Below are 14,590 nucleotides of genomic sequence, written 5' to 3'. Positions count from 1 at the left end.
GTGTAGGTACCACATCTGCTCGGGCCCTGCGCGTGCCGCATGACGTTATGCTACATGATTGGCTGAACGTTGCCATATGACTTAAAACATTGTGGTTGCCCAGACAACGATAATAATGCAGCGTCCGTGTTCTAAGTCGGGAGCATCTGTAATGTTAGCGTGTCTAAGTTTTACCTGATCGATAACAAAACTGAAAAAAAAAAATCAGTTTCTGGTGAACAAAGTAACTGCAAGACCAGGATATAAAGGGGGAGAGCTCGGTAGCGCTGTGGCTAGCTGTGTCCAGTAGCTAACAGGTTAGCCTATTTAGGTAGGTCATGTGATTTGTGGTTTTTCCTTGAATGTTAGTAAGGTTAAATATTAAAGTGTCCCGGTTTTTCTTTCTTTCTGAATAGGGGTGATTAGTTAGAGGCTTTGTTCCATTCTTTATGCTGAGATGTAGGGAAAGGAAGGAGGTTTGAAAAGGAGTTTCCTCCCTAGGTTAGATAAAGGGGAAACAGAGATAAACAGGTCCTTATTGTGTTTAAGATCCTCACGTCCTGTCTCTGGTGTGAACGGAAAATAGTTGTCTGAAATGTTTATCTGAATATATATTTATGTCTTTTGATGAAGTGTTTCTCTTGGAAAGACTCAATGTTCGTGTGTAAGGAGTCTTTATAATGCAAAGGTGGGGCAGGACCTAGTCAGAATTACACTGGGGGCTGTCTTTAGCTGTCTGTGTCGTTCTCCTCTGCAGAGAAAAATAAAACCTTTTCTTCCTTACTTTCAGTGCTCATTTTTACTCCACAGTGACTTAGCCATATTAAGCTACACTACTTTTAACTTCCTGTCAACAACAACCGTTCATTTTGTACAAGTAGAATAAATGTTTTGTCTATAATCTCTATAAAAGTCATTTTTAAGTTGTCCTATTTGTCCTAAACTTCCTTCAGACTGGGAGCAGTCGCTTGTTTGTCATGTTTTACTGTGCTTACGTTTATGATTTTGTTTGGATAGACGGCATACAGAGGGGCTCGGATGCTTAAATGACTTGGCCGCTCAGCGCTGTGCGGACTTTGTGTCAAGCATTGACCTTTACAGTGTACAGGACACTTACAAGGTCAGCTACAGGTAACTCACTGTACATGCTAGGTGCTTGTGGGATCCCTGTTTAAAAGCTTTTGGGTGACTAACGGGCGAAAAACCACAGCAACCTGAGGCAGCCATTGCTGATGGGCTGGAACATAACACAGGGGCATCGCCCGCCACTGAGCCAATTAGAATCACACTCATGGGTCACTGGTCTCCAAGAAATTTTCGAGTGATGAAACTGGAGCGTTTTGATATTTTTAAAACAAAATGTGACAGACAAGGCAGTGAGCATGAAGAGTGCAACATTTACTGGAATGAACTGAAATCATATCAAGTTTACTCTACAAAAGGAAATTGCAACCTTAGATTCATCCTACTGTATATTACAAACAAAAAATTGGAGAATATCATCACAGGCAGAATTATGTTTTTCTGCATCCCTGTAACTCCCACTGTCCGATAGGTACCATTGAATTTCACCCAAAATGTCTCTTAGGGTGTCCCTGAAGTGACCTAAATCCGATTTTTTCCAATGCGTTCCAGGCCGCTTGGCTATGTGGTCCTGAATCCGATACGCATCTGATTTTCAACCTGTGTGTGAACGGTCCGTTCGCATTCATCCGACCTGAAGTCAATAATAGCCGACATAGGTCCCTATCCTGCGTCTTCCTACTGAGAAGTGGCAAGAAAAACAATAACCATAATAGGGAGAGTAGTGTTTATGTTTGACCATCTTAAAAAGATGAAGTTATTAAGGTCGGGAAAGAAAAAAGCACCTCTTAAAAACAGAATTATTCAACACTAAAACTAACAGACAACTGGTACAGGTAAGTACTTCCACAGCCAATGGCATAAATAACCTTTTGCTATAGATGCCCAATAGATAATAGCCTCGTAGATACACCAGTGGGTATAAAAAAGGTTCATGAAAACATACTTGGTATACAAGTACACCAAAGACACTTCCAGTATAAATATAGAGCAATTTCCTAGTAAATAACACAAACATATGAAATGAATGCAGATTCTTCAATTAGAAAACGCAAGGCAGGTTTCTTTACAGCACATTTCAGTAACAAGACAATTAAAAGTGCTTTATATAGAAAAACTTAACAGTAAAACAAAGAGAATATTACAATGCCTTTGAAGCAACTAAAGAACTGAAAAGTGAGTAATTAAAATCACTGATGATGAAATTAAAGGAAACTACAACTAAAAATTAAGATTTAAGTTTAGATATCAAAGCCATTTAAAGCAAATGAGTTTATTTCAGATCAGTGAAGCACAAGAAGTAAAAGACTTCGACTCTGCATAGTAGATTTGATATATTAGACCTATTAGAGAGGTCTGGCTGTTGATCCCCTGCCAACAAATCTGTAATGTATTTGGAGCTAAGCTGTTTAGGGATGTATAGAAGTATTTTAAAGTCTGTTCTCCGAGCTGCATGGAGCAAGTGGAAGGACTTTAGAGCTGGGCCGATGTTCTTCACTTTCTTAGTTCTAGTGAGGATGCAGGCAACAGCATTCTGGATCAATTGCTGCAGCTGGGATCAATTCTGCTAAAGAAGAACAAAGTATGAAAATCGTTTTTCAGCATTAGTCCTTTAATCCTGGGGATTTTCTTCAGGTGACAGAAGGCCGACTTTGTTCCGTCTCTGAAGGTTCAGGTCTGAATCCATCAATACATCCAGGTTTCCATCGGTGTTGTTGAGCCGTGTTAGCCGTTTGGTAAAAGTAGGGTTTGTTTGTTTTTTTAAACAATGAGACACCCTTCAATTGCCTGACCATAACCAAAACAATGGGTACCCTGAGGTTACCCTTAAAATGAAGCTAAGGCGGAAATTCAACTGAAGAAACTCTGATTACTTCCATTCAATCTGAGGCTGATCCGCCTCCGATGCAGCCAACCCGCTTCAAGCCACTTTCCTCGATGCCCAATCATCTTCCAGCACTCTACTTAAAGCCACTCCAAATCATCTCTAGGCCTGCTCTTCAAGAAGCGCAAGATCCATCGCTCCTATGTCGGACTTTGATTCAGACAACCCAGAAGACCGCCACTTTGAGCCTGGTTCTGCCAGAGATTTCTTCCCAAAGGGGAGTTTTTTCTCTCCACAGTCGCTTCATGCTTGCTCTTCATGGACAGTTTATGCAAACTTTGTTCATTCAGTGACATCTAACTCAAGCATCACCCTGTATACCAGCCTCTATGGATTAACCAAACTTCATCTACCAGTTTCAGGCCCGGGGGGAATATCCTTATTCTCATACATCAGTTTATCTGCATTAAAGTATAAATCAGCGTTTATGTTTCCTGCCGAGGCCTGAGCGCCAAAGTTCAAACTATCGTACCAATAAACTCTTCTAATTGCATCTTTCTCTCTCTGTGAGTTTTTCAGATTGAAATACCTTACAGGTCCAGTTTCAGTCACTGACACTCCATTGGTGACGTTATACAGTAGTAGCCATTCAAAATTTCCCCGATTTCCTTGGCTGGTCCTTAGCTTGTCCCCTACAATTCCTTTTTAAACAACAGCATTTGTAATAAAATATTCTGTCATGATTTGTGGTGGCTGGAAGTTGGAGGGGATTTCACTGGGAGCTGGCTGTTACTGCATATAAACTGAAAATATTGCAAATTTCTCTATCTCATAAGTACTCGTTATTGTTACAACTAGAGCAGGAAGTGGTTAATGACACCAATTATGTCCAGCTCTGTCCTAAGCGTGAACGTATGTAATCTTTTTTTTAATTTTTAGATCGAAGGGGCGAGCTTCTGTGGCGCAGTGGTTAGAGCGCACAACCCATGTATAGAGGCCTTAGTCATTCCGTAAAAGTTTTAAAAAACCACTGGACTTGGTTTCCAAGATTTGAAGACGTTTCTCCACCTCTCCAGGAAGCTTTATCAATTCAAATGTCTGGATCCGCAGTGAGTTTGAGGCTTTATATAGACCAGACCTTGTATTGCTTGGAAACATGCAAATAGAGACCGACGAATGGGTCGTTTGGTTCCATTGTTAGCCTGTAATACCTGAAACCTGTCTATGATTGTTAACGGTTGGTCGTTAAGGAGGTAAAGGCCTTAGTCCTCGACATGGCCGGCCCAGGTTTGAATCTGGCCAGTGGTCCTTTGCCGCATATCTCTCCCCCTCACTTGTCGCCCCTTTCCTGTCAGCCTAATTTGCAATAACAAGCTACTAGTGCCATGAAAACCTAAATATATATAGAGATCAAGTATTACAGTTTGTATGTATGTTTTGGTTTTTAAGAAAGCTCAAATGCACATCATAAAAGATTAAATATTGCCGGAAGTAGGCGGCGTGGTCTTCAGGCGGAGAGAGGAGGAAGGCAGTAAATCCTCCACAGAGAGAAGGAGGAGTCCTTCCTGAGGATTTGTTTCTGTCAAATGAAGAAAGGCGCTGCCATCTTCTGACATTATGTTCCCAGCGGAGCAGGGATGAGGTCAGAGGCAGTACATCATGTTTTCTTTTTAACTTTTCAGTGGCGAAACTTCGCTGCGGAGTAAAAGACCCTCGTAACACTCCTCGTAATGAAATAATACGTTTTCAACCTGCGTGACCCCGAGGATTGATGGCTTCCAGTGGAAAAATTCAAAACACTTTGCACGTTCTGTGTTCTTGACATTTAAAAGATTTAAAAAAAAGAAAAAAAAAAAGAAAATGGACCCCAATTAGAGCTGTGGGAGGCACTGGGCCCTTTTGGTTCTCTTAGCAACTAGCTGGTTTTAACATCACCCCCCCCTCCCAACAAAACGCCTTGAAAATTGACCTTCTCATTCAGGGAGCGCAGATAAAAGCAGCCTTGAGTGGCCTCGGATCAGGCTATTTTGATCGTCGTCTGAAGGAGGATGAAAATGGGAAAGTAAAAAAAATAAAAAATAAATAAAGGAGGACAAAGGAGAGAATAATGGTGCGGCGTGTAACTGCAGAGGCAGCATGAGGAATTTAACGTCCTACATTCTCTCAATAAAGAAACATGACATTAACTACCAGGTATTAATGTAAATCACAGCAGCGGAGGACAGTAATAGCTGCTTTACGACAGGTGATTATTATTGAAGGGTCTGTCAGAGGGGCTGACAGCGCGCTGGATAAAATCTAAAAATATTCAATAGTTTGAGAGCATCCTGCAGAGCTGCTGGCAAACAGGCATCTTTAGCAGCATAATATAAAGAGAAGGTGGCGCCGACGAGGGATGGAGCGGAAGAAGGGAAAGGCGAGGGTGTCACCTGTTGAAGAGCATTCATCTGAGCAGGGGAGCAAAGGTCAGCGGCCGCGCTGGAGCTTTGACTGGCAGGCGTGGGAGCTCGGCGCCCACGGCGGCGGCCCAGCGGAGCAGCCGGCGGTGGCGTGTGGTTTGGCCGGGGCCACGTTTCTGACTCGATGCTGACTAACTGAGTGTGTCTGCTGACAGTGTGTCTGACTGATAGGATCGCCCCCCCGGGAGGCTCTTCCAGGGGCCCTTTACAAAGTGTCTCTGATAGGCCGGGCCCCCGTAGCATCGCCGCCGGGGCCCCGCCGACAAATTAAATTTGAGCCCCGGCTAATGCGTGGCGTAATCGCAGAGTTGAGGCGGTGATAAATTTTTCAGAGAGGTTACCGTGGGGCGCAGCGGAGGAGGAGCTCTGCACAGAATCCCAGATTTGTGACAGCAGCGTGGGGAAAAATAGTGGTGTGACCTCAGCTCTGGGCTGGAGGAAAGAAAAAATGAAATAAATAAAATAAATAAATAAAAAACACCTTTGCTCTGAAGCCAAGGACTCGTATGAAAGGACAACAATAACACACCATTATGAGATGTAACATTTTTGCGACGACCTGTGTTTCCAGGGGGAAATTTGAAAGAAAAGCAATTTCACATTAAACTATGTGACACAAAGCAGGTCTGTGGATGAAGGACGGATACCGAGCTGGGGTAGCGGTCGAGGAGCTTCCTAACAGCCGCCGGCCAAATGGACGGAGACACATGCACCCCCCCCTTAGCTAAGTTAAAAGGGATGGAGAGGATGAGATTTCAAAGCCTCTGCTGCAGACACACACACTCACAGCTTTGCACACATCAGCACAGAGATGTTCAAATATTCTCCCGCGCCGTTTCCTCCTGCTGCACGCCCCGTATCAGACATGCTTCTGTGATTAATGAGAAGCCCAGAGAAAAGGGCCTCAGCGCGCATGCGTGCGTCCGTGCGCGAGCCGGCGCGGGAACAGCCTTTTCACCCCCGCCGCCTTTTCTCTTCTTCCCACCATTGCTAAAAACTGTCCTTAATTAAAAACGCCGTCTCTGAGTCGTATTTCTCATGATTACTCGCTGCAGGCAGTGCAAGTGAAAGTCACTGTGAGATAAGACGCCAAGTGGCACACATTCACCTATTAAACTCCGTTCACTTATTATGGCCAACAATGCCGCTCTGATTAGCTGGAACACTGACAGCATTAGAAGACACATTCCAGAAGCGGTGCACAAAGAGTAACTTTGCTGCCCTTGTACAGACAATACAGAGCAGACCGCGGTTCAGTCAGCCTCCCCCCCTCCTCCTCCTCCGCTCTAACATCCCTGACATGACACGTTGGATTTGACCCCCTCATCATCGAGGAAACCCGGGGTGGTGAACATCTCCAACAGCTGGCGCAGCCAAGCTAACTCAACTTAACCACACCTTGGTGGGTTTCTTCTTGTTTTCTTTGTTTCTTCTTCTTTTCATGATGTCAACATTTTTGTTGCTAAGCAGTCGTTGCTGTGGTGATTTTGCACAGCGCTTCCCCACTGATCCCAAGTCAGTCAAACTGTGTGTCCGGCACCCCGACGTCTTCCTCGGATGGAGAGAAATGTTGCAGGTAGGACTACGGATGGGCGACGTAAAGCTAAAATCTTATCGGGGTTAAAATGAGCTACTATCCTGATAACTAAGGTGATTAAAAACACAACTATTTATTCTATATTCTATAATATTTATTCTGCTGCTGAATAAACCAACCCTTTTAAAATACGCTTATTCGGGACCCCAATTACATAAAGAAACGTGTTTTTTTATCAATTAACTGCACACAGCAACTGCCTTTAATACTTTTTCTTGAAATGTATTAATGGTCTTTTCAGAATCAGAAATACTTTAATAATCTCAGAGGGAAATGACTTTTGTTACACGCTCCAGTTACAGTTTTATACAATATATACACACATCCAACTATACAATATAATAAAGATAAAAAATAAGAATAAAAAGAGATAAAATATATACTCTTCTTTATATATATATCTGTAGGTATATCTATGCAAATAAAGTGAAAATCAAAGTAAAGTGATAAATCCATTCTTAAAATAAATCAAATTCCATCTTTTGGAAGAAAAAAAAAACTAGCAGTAATAACTTTGATAATTCAGGCCCAATTGAACATTTTTAAAGCTCAAAAGTGTGGTTTATACAGGTTTAGAGTTCATTATTGCTATCAATACATCCATTTAAAAAAATTAATCTGTAAAAAAGATAATTTTCTAATTAGCCCACATGCAATTGCACTGGGCCCCCTATAGGGGGAGTGCCGCTCTGGTTTAGAAGATACATCATAATTCTTATCATGACAGCAAACAATTAAAAATTTTACTTCACAGTTCAGTTCACCTATTGATGGATGTACAAAAGTCAGAAACGCTTTTAGAATCAATTCCAGCGATTAACGCTTTCGCCTTTGGATAAACATACTTTCTTAACAGACTATCCAGAGTGTCTCAACTTTATACAGAAGCAAAGAAGCATGGCTTTTGTTTTGCTTGTTATTGAGACTTACTCTACCCACAATCCACCGGGGACGGTGTGTGTTGGGGGGGGGTGTCTCGTTTACCAACACAGAAACGACAGAGAAAGCGGTCGGGATCGGCTGCCCTTGTCGCCACGCTCGCGCCGACCTCTAAAAAATGGACAACAAAGATCATATCACGAAACCAATACTAGCGGCGACGGCCTCTGCACAAATTGATTTACCCACCCAGAACTCACTCTCTTCTCAATGAGGTGCCAGGATGCTCGCAGCATATATCACTGTCACACAAGCACCCTCTAGTGAAATGTGATTTTTATCTTTATGAGCTTTTTTTTTTCCCCTACTCCCCCCCTCCCCAGCTTCTTGCTGCAGCTTGTAGCGGCTCGTGATAAGTGATGAGAAATAAAAAAAAAAAGGGGTTGGCAACGTTTTTTTTGTTAAATGCAGGTGCTCTTTCTGCACATATGGGTGCCATCACACACGGAGCGCGTCGCCGCTGTGGTCCTGTGCAGCTTCAGAAAGCGGCTGGCGAGGCAGCAGGGGGTCTGCAGCTATATGGCTCATAGATCACTAATGTGTGGGTGAGAGTTGTCACCAGCCAGCGCCTGGCTGCGAAGCGCAACGTAGTTTATGGCACCAAATCTCCAGACATAAGCATGAATCGTGGCCCAGGCAACGACAGTGGGGTGGGGGGGAACTAAAAATAGATGATAAGCCCTTTTCTGCTCGCCCCAGAAAACAATGGCTCCCGTTTCAGATTTTTTTTTTCTTCTTCCTCATGTATCGGCGTTGCAAAAACAGGAGGCAGTGGAAATGCATGAGTGGCCCTGTAGTAAAAGATCTGGATAAATACAAGCGAGGGGGCCCACGCTAACCTGAAACGCACCCTTCGCTGAAAGCTGGAGAGACACGATAAACGTTGCACTTTCAAGTGTGTTAAATGCACTAAGATAGTCGGGCCTTTCTCTCTTTCCAACTGACAACCTCTGTTACACAGTTAATTACAGCCAACTGCAACACAGTGCAGTGTCAATTATCATGTGCTTTGGCTCTCCCTCTCCTTCTCTCCCTCCCTTTCTCCCTCCTGGTGGATATTTTTACAGCCTGGGCTTCACTGCTAAACTTTCTACCTTATTTTATTGCTATTCTGCCCAGGTCTCAAGGCTGAATTACATTTGCCAGACAGAGCTGTAAAAACAGAAGGGATTTAAGGATTCAGATTGGTGGAGGGTAACCTAATCTTCCCTAATTGGGGGGAATGGTTCTCATTTATATCAGCCTGCTTTCAAAAAAGCAAGCTCATCGACAGGCTGCCATCATCCCGGGCGATTTTACTCTGACGACTCGTCGTCATAAAGGCCGCGGAGGAGGAAGGTGGGGGTGCCAGGGCCCCCGAACACACACATTAGAACCCATCGACATTAATCAAAGCGCTACTTTAAGTTATTGAGCTGTGGAAATAAATGCAGGGTAGAGAAAAATAAAGATCCCCCCCCTACACTCTCCTCCAATGTGACAGGGTGTTTTTTTTTTGCCTGGGCTGCAGTGCTTGCTGGAGTGCTGTGAAATAACACATTCTGGGCTGAAAATGGAACCAAAAAACGGTAATCCTTTGCCAGGCGAAGCGTTCTCGCCTCGCCAGATGCTTAGTTCTGAAATTTGCCTAATTGCCATGCTCAGATCAATCCTTTTCACTCTGCCAAATGAATCTGCCAAAGTGTGTTTGTGAGCGTTTTGTTGGCCCAATATGCTTCTTCTTCTTGAAAAGATTTCCAAATTTTTTTTGTTGTTTTTTTTGTTTTTAAACCAGCGAAGGAAACGGAGACAGTTCTGGTCGCTGGGACTCATCCGTACAACCGGATGTGCTTCCACCCCTGCTGACCCGAGTGCCCATTAGCCATGGTGTTGCAGTCGGGGAAGCAGGGCCTATCCATCTCACCCCCCCCACACACACACCTCCACATACACACAAACTACACCCACTCCTCATATGGCTCAGACACATGCCGTGGGCGGACTAAATGAGGCTCTTTGATCAAAGGGGAGCGAGCAGGAATGGACACTGACTTTCTGACCTCACACACTCACACTTAGTGCATCCATCCAATCTACACACTAACGGTAATTATTGTTTACATCTGGATCTTGAAGATGCACACGTGATCGACACACTCCTGCATGTGCAGCTGCAAAAGTGGAGCCGTTTAAACTCTGCACGCACGTTATGAATGGCACACACACATATGCTCAGGAGCCACCGGCTATGATTCATCTCCCATCCGCGACTGCCGATGCCTCGCTCACAGTCGGCAGCATCATCATCATCATGACAGAAAGTCCTCAGTCAGTCCCCAAAACGACCAAATGAGGAGAGGAGAAATGAAATATGGAAAGTGATGGATGAATCAGAAGTTTAGTCAACAGAGAGGGACCCCCGGTTCCTGCTACCCGCTCTGTGTGATGAGCCACTCTATGCTTGTCAACAACATCCCCTATCATTCTCGCACAGCTATCTACTCACAAAACCAAGACCCGCCCCCCTGCATCCCTCCAGCAATTCCACCATCCTCCAGGAGAAACACCTCCGAAAGCAGAACGGGGTTGCTCGCAGCGACAGCAGCAACGATCTCTTTTTCAAACCCCCCCCATCCTCCTCCCCTTCTTTCTCTCCATTTCTGTGCATGCTCTCTCCTCTCGTTCCCTTTTTTGTCTACACTTCTACCTTCCCGCGCCGCTACTGCTGCCGCTGCGTTCGGCACGTTGGATGGAAGCATGAAAGAGGTAAAAAAATATATATATAAAAAATTGAAGGAAAAAAAAAAGAGGGGGGGGAGAAAGAGACAAACGGATGTTAGGGAAGGATGGAGGAGAAGAATTAGCATGAGAATACTCACAGTGTTGTTGTTGTTGTTAGAGGAGCGCGAGGATGGGAGCGCGGCACCGGTTCCTCCGTCAGATACAACCTGCACAAGATTGAAGAGGGAGGGGGAAAAAAAAGAAAACTAGGCTGTGAGAGCGGCAAAGCGAGAGCGGAGAGGAGGAGGAGGAGAGAAGAGCAGGACAAGGAGGAGGAGGAGAAGAAGAGGGAGGAGGAGGGAGCCGAGCATCTAATGCGTGCACCAACAGGAGCCCAAATAAAAGGAATAAAGGAATCCTCCAGCAACTGTTTGGCCAGAGATGATGCATTTGGTGGAGCTGCTATGGAAAAGGAAGAAGGTGGGACATTTAAGAGGATTTAAACTAAACATAAAAAAAAAGCACACATTTTGACTCACAGTTGCATATGGAAAGCCGGATCTGTTGTCCACCTACCTCCTTATCGCTGCCTCACACTATTTTCCCTCACACACAGTTTATCACTCTGTGCCGCTCATGATGCCAGAGATTCAGCTGGAAGCTATCGCCCTAAACGCTGTACGTTACCCAGAGAGGGAGGGCACCGCCGGATCCCCCGGACGCCCACACAACCCAACCTTCCCAAAAAACTCCTTCTCCACCTTCGACGTGCGGGGAGAGAGAATGCTCTGATTGAATGAAAGCAATCCCTCTGGCATCCAGGCAATTATTGAGGTTTTTTCCTCTTGTCCTTGCCTCCTGAGTTTTAACGACTGTTTCTCTTTGTGTTTTTTTTGTTTTCTTTGGGGACTCCCAACACATGCTACTATCAGTGCAACTTTTGACACTTCCCTCCCCTTCATCCCTAAAATGCTCCATAAAATTCTACTTTTTTTAATTCCAGACGCTGACGCCAACATAGCGAGCTGCAAAGAGGAAAGAGTATACCAAATTGCCTGACCTTATTGGGTCTTGAAATGAGCAGAACACAAACACCTTCAGGGGGAAACTTTAATAACAGTCGTAGATTTCTGCCTCAACCTTTTTCGGCGCATACCTCTGCGGTACGTTCTTCTTCCTACCGTCATCAGGCAGAGAGCTGTAAGTCAAACACCTAAGCCTCTAATCAGGTAACCCTCCCTCCCTTTTCCCTCCACCCCCGGACGCTGCATCCCTGCAGCCACTACTGCACTTTATCTCCCCTCAATTAACATCTTCTGAGCGAGCCTCTATTATCTTAACCACACAGAGCAGAGAGGTCCTCGGAGGAGACGCCGTGGAGGACGGCTGAGCCGTGGACGGAGGGCTCCCAGGCCTGCCGCTGCCGCTTCAATTCGCAGGCCTAATTAAAGCCCCAGTCAGACATGACAAACTGCAGGCAGAGGTGCTGCGGAAACAAACAGGCAGGAAGTGTTGCCTGCTCTGGCGGCGCGTTGCCCGGAGGATCCTCTTTGTGAGGATTATCTGTCAGAAAACAGCCACGTTCACGTCAGCGTCATAACAACATCATCCAAATCTCTTTTGATAGTTTGCTCGGTTTGATTGTGTTGATGCGGTGATTCAGTGTCACGCATCCAAGATCATTCTTGGTGTGAAGGAGACTCAGAGACGATGCCAGCTTCAAACCACTGAAGGATTCCAATGAAACACACATATTCCGGATAGTCATGCTTAGAGAACATATAGCTAATTCTTCTCTTTGTGTAATGCCCTCCGTCTGGCCTGTTTCGTCTGTTTGGTTGCCCTCGACAATTTCAATTTCACCCTATGAAGCCATCAAACCACCCATTAAGCCATCAAGTTGCCCTCTTTGTCCTTGCTCCCGCCTGACATCGACAGAGCGAGCTGGTTGCTGCTCTCCCAGCGCCCTCGCCGTTCGCCGCTCCAGCTGTCCCCGGCACGCCGTAGACTTTGGCTCGGACCATACTATTAAGGGTATTCAATTACTGTTAGGTTAACCTGTCACGCTTGGATGTGGTTCTGTTTATTGTCTGGCTGGGAAAGGGCAGGGGATAAAACTCAATCAGCGGGAAAAACGACCAAACAGGCGTCCGTTCGTCAGGACCCCCTCCCCTGGAGGACGCTTGGGCTCCCAGAAGCTGGGCCGTGCCTCAGAGGAAGGAGGAGCGGTTCCATCGCATCGATGGAGGTCAGGTGTCGTTTGCAATGTGTGAAATTGATTAAGTGAGCAGGAGTGTGATCAGCGAACGACGAGGGTCAATCCCCCATCGGGCGGTTTGGTAGCGCCTCAGGCTAGGTGCTTATCCTGTGAGAGCTCATATCCAGACGACGACAGCATTCGCTTTTGGTTATTAAAAAAAAAAAATCATCATAATGAAGCAGCCATGCTCAATATTTAAGCTTTGAGCACATCACCCCCCTCCCAACAAACACACCATTCCTTTTTTTTGTGTGATCCATCAAGGGAGGGCCACAATTAAGTGACTAATTTGATTAGGAGATAATGCGAGTCCCACTTAATGGAAGGGACAGCCTTCACAACACAGGCAGATTAGTTTGGTGGATGCCTTCTTATTAATTAAGACAGCCCTGCGTATCCATACCGAGTCAAACATGATGCAGCTTTAATAGGTCAGAAAGGAGCATATAGGATAAACGGACATTTATTTGCGTAACACACAAGAGTATTTACCAGGAAAACTTAGGGAAGAAGTTTGGGGATATGATTGCAATAATTATCCATCCCGGTGCAACAGTTGTCATGACATGTCAGAGCAATCGGAAATTTCACCCGTTGGTGTTTTTTCCACCTTCATCACTGCAATGCATGGCAAGAAAAAGTTAAACCTTCCAAGACATCAGTTTCTGCGTCTGATTTCTAATCCCAGGAGACTTTAAATCTGCTTTCCTCTCGCACTATCATCTGGAAGCTGAACGGCTGCTCCTGTTTGAAGATTTCTAACAAATGTCTGGTGAATTATTTATCGGGAAAGCTTTTATTGTCGGAGCTAAGTTACAATAACTGAAAGTATTTTTTTCTTCCCAACATTATTGCAGTCATGATAAGAAGAAAGTACACAGTCTGTCATTTATAGTGTTTTAGGCATCAGGACTGAATAGTTACTGGATTCCAAAATCACTTTAATAAATTAGAACAATCTTTTTTTTTGTGGACTTTGGATTAAACAAAACATTCAAAAAAAGTTTAAAAACAGTCCACTGGACTTTGTTTCCAAGTTTGAAAAAGTTTTGCTTCCGATCCAGGAAGCTTTTTCTGATTTAAAATGTCAGAAATATCATTTGAGACAGAAAGACATCAGAAAAGTCCATAAAGGGGTCATTCCCCAACACCTCCGCATTTAACCCATCCGCTTGTGGAGCAGTGGGCTGCCATCATGGGGCGGCCAGGGAGCAATCGGGAATTAAAGATCTTGATCAGAGACCCAGAGTGGCAGTCTGTGGGAGTGGGTTACACTGGAAAAAATTGAATTTTTTCTTAAAATAAGTGCATTTGTTCTTGGATTTTGCCAATGGAACAAGACAATTTATACTTAAAATAAGAAAACACAATTAGTTTGTCTTATTTCGAGTGCATATTATCTAATTATCTTATTTTTAGAGTAAAAACACTCATTCCATTGGCAACCTATCTCATTTACCTACTCAGATTTAGGCTAAATACACTTAATTTAAGAAATTTTTACTTATTTCTAGATTGTTTTTCCAGTGTACAAACTCACTTCCACAGACAGTTGAAATGTCAAAAAAAAAAAAAGTGAGCCAAAGTCCGGTTTTGGTTGCCATGACCCAGAAGACTTATAGTTTACACAGACATAAGGCTGCACTTTTCTTTCTTCCAGGTACTCTATTCCACCTGGAGCGCACCTCTACATGGCTGAGCTGGGATCACTTTAGGATTCGTGCTATAGTAGTGTACTTAAAGGCATA

At 44.4% G+C, this 14,590-nt stretch overlaps 1 protein-coding gene across 7 annotated transcripts in view; it reads right to left on the bottom strand.

Annotated features, from left to right (window-relative positions):
• The window catches only part of rbfox3 (RNA binding protein, fox-1 homolog (C. elegans) 3), a 548,753-nt gene extending 537,903 nt beyond the window's left edge, over nucleotides 1-10,850 (bottom strand). For all 7 annotated transcript variants that reach the window (XM_015379413.1, XM_015379417.1, XM_015379422.1 and 4 more), the window contains exon 1: nucleotides 10,741-10,850. The gene's annotated coding sequence lies outside the window, so the exon portion shown is untranslated. The remainder of the gene's footprint in view (nucleotides 1-10,740) is intronic.
• Nucleotides 10,851-14,590: the final 3,740 nt, after the last annotated feature.

The sequence above is a fragment of the Cyprinodon variegatus genome, unplaced genomic scaffold (assembly GCF_000732505.1).
Source record: "Cyprinodon variegatus isolate N-32 unplaced genomic scaffold, C_variegatus-1.0 Scaffold191, whole genome shotgun sequence".
Classification (NCBI taxonomy): domain Eukaryota; kingdom Metazoa; phylum Chordata; class Actinopteri; order Cyprinodontiformes; family Cyprinodontidae; genus Cyprinodon; species Cyprinodon variegatus.
The sequence above is the reverse complement of the archived record's forward strand: the minus strand, read 5'-3'. Positions and strand labels throughout refer to the sequence as shown.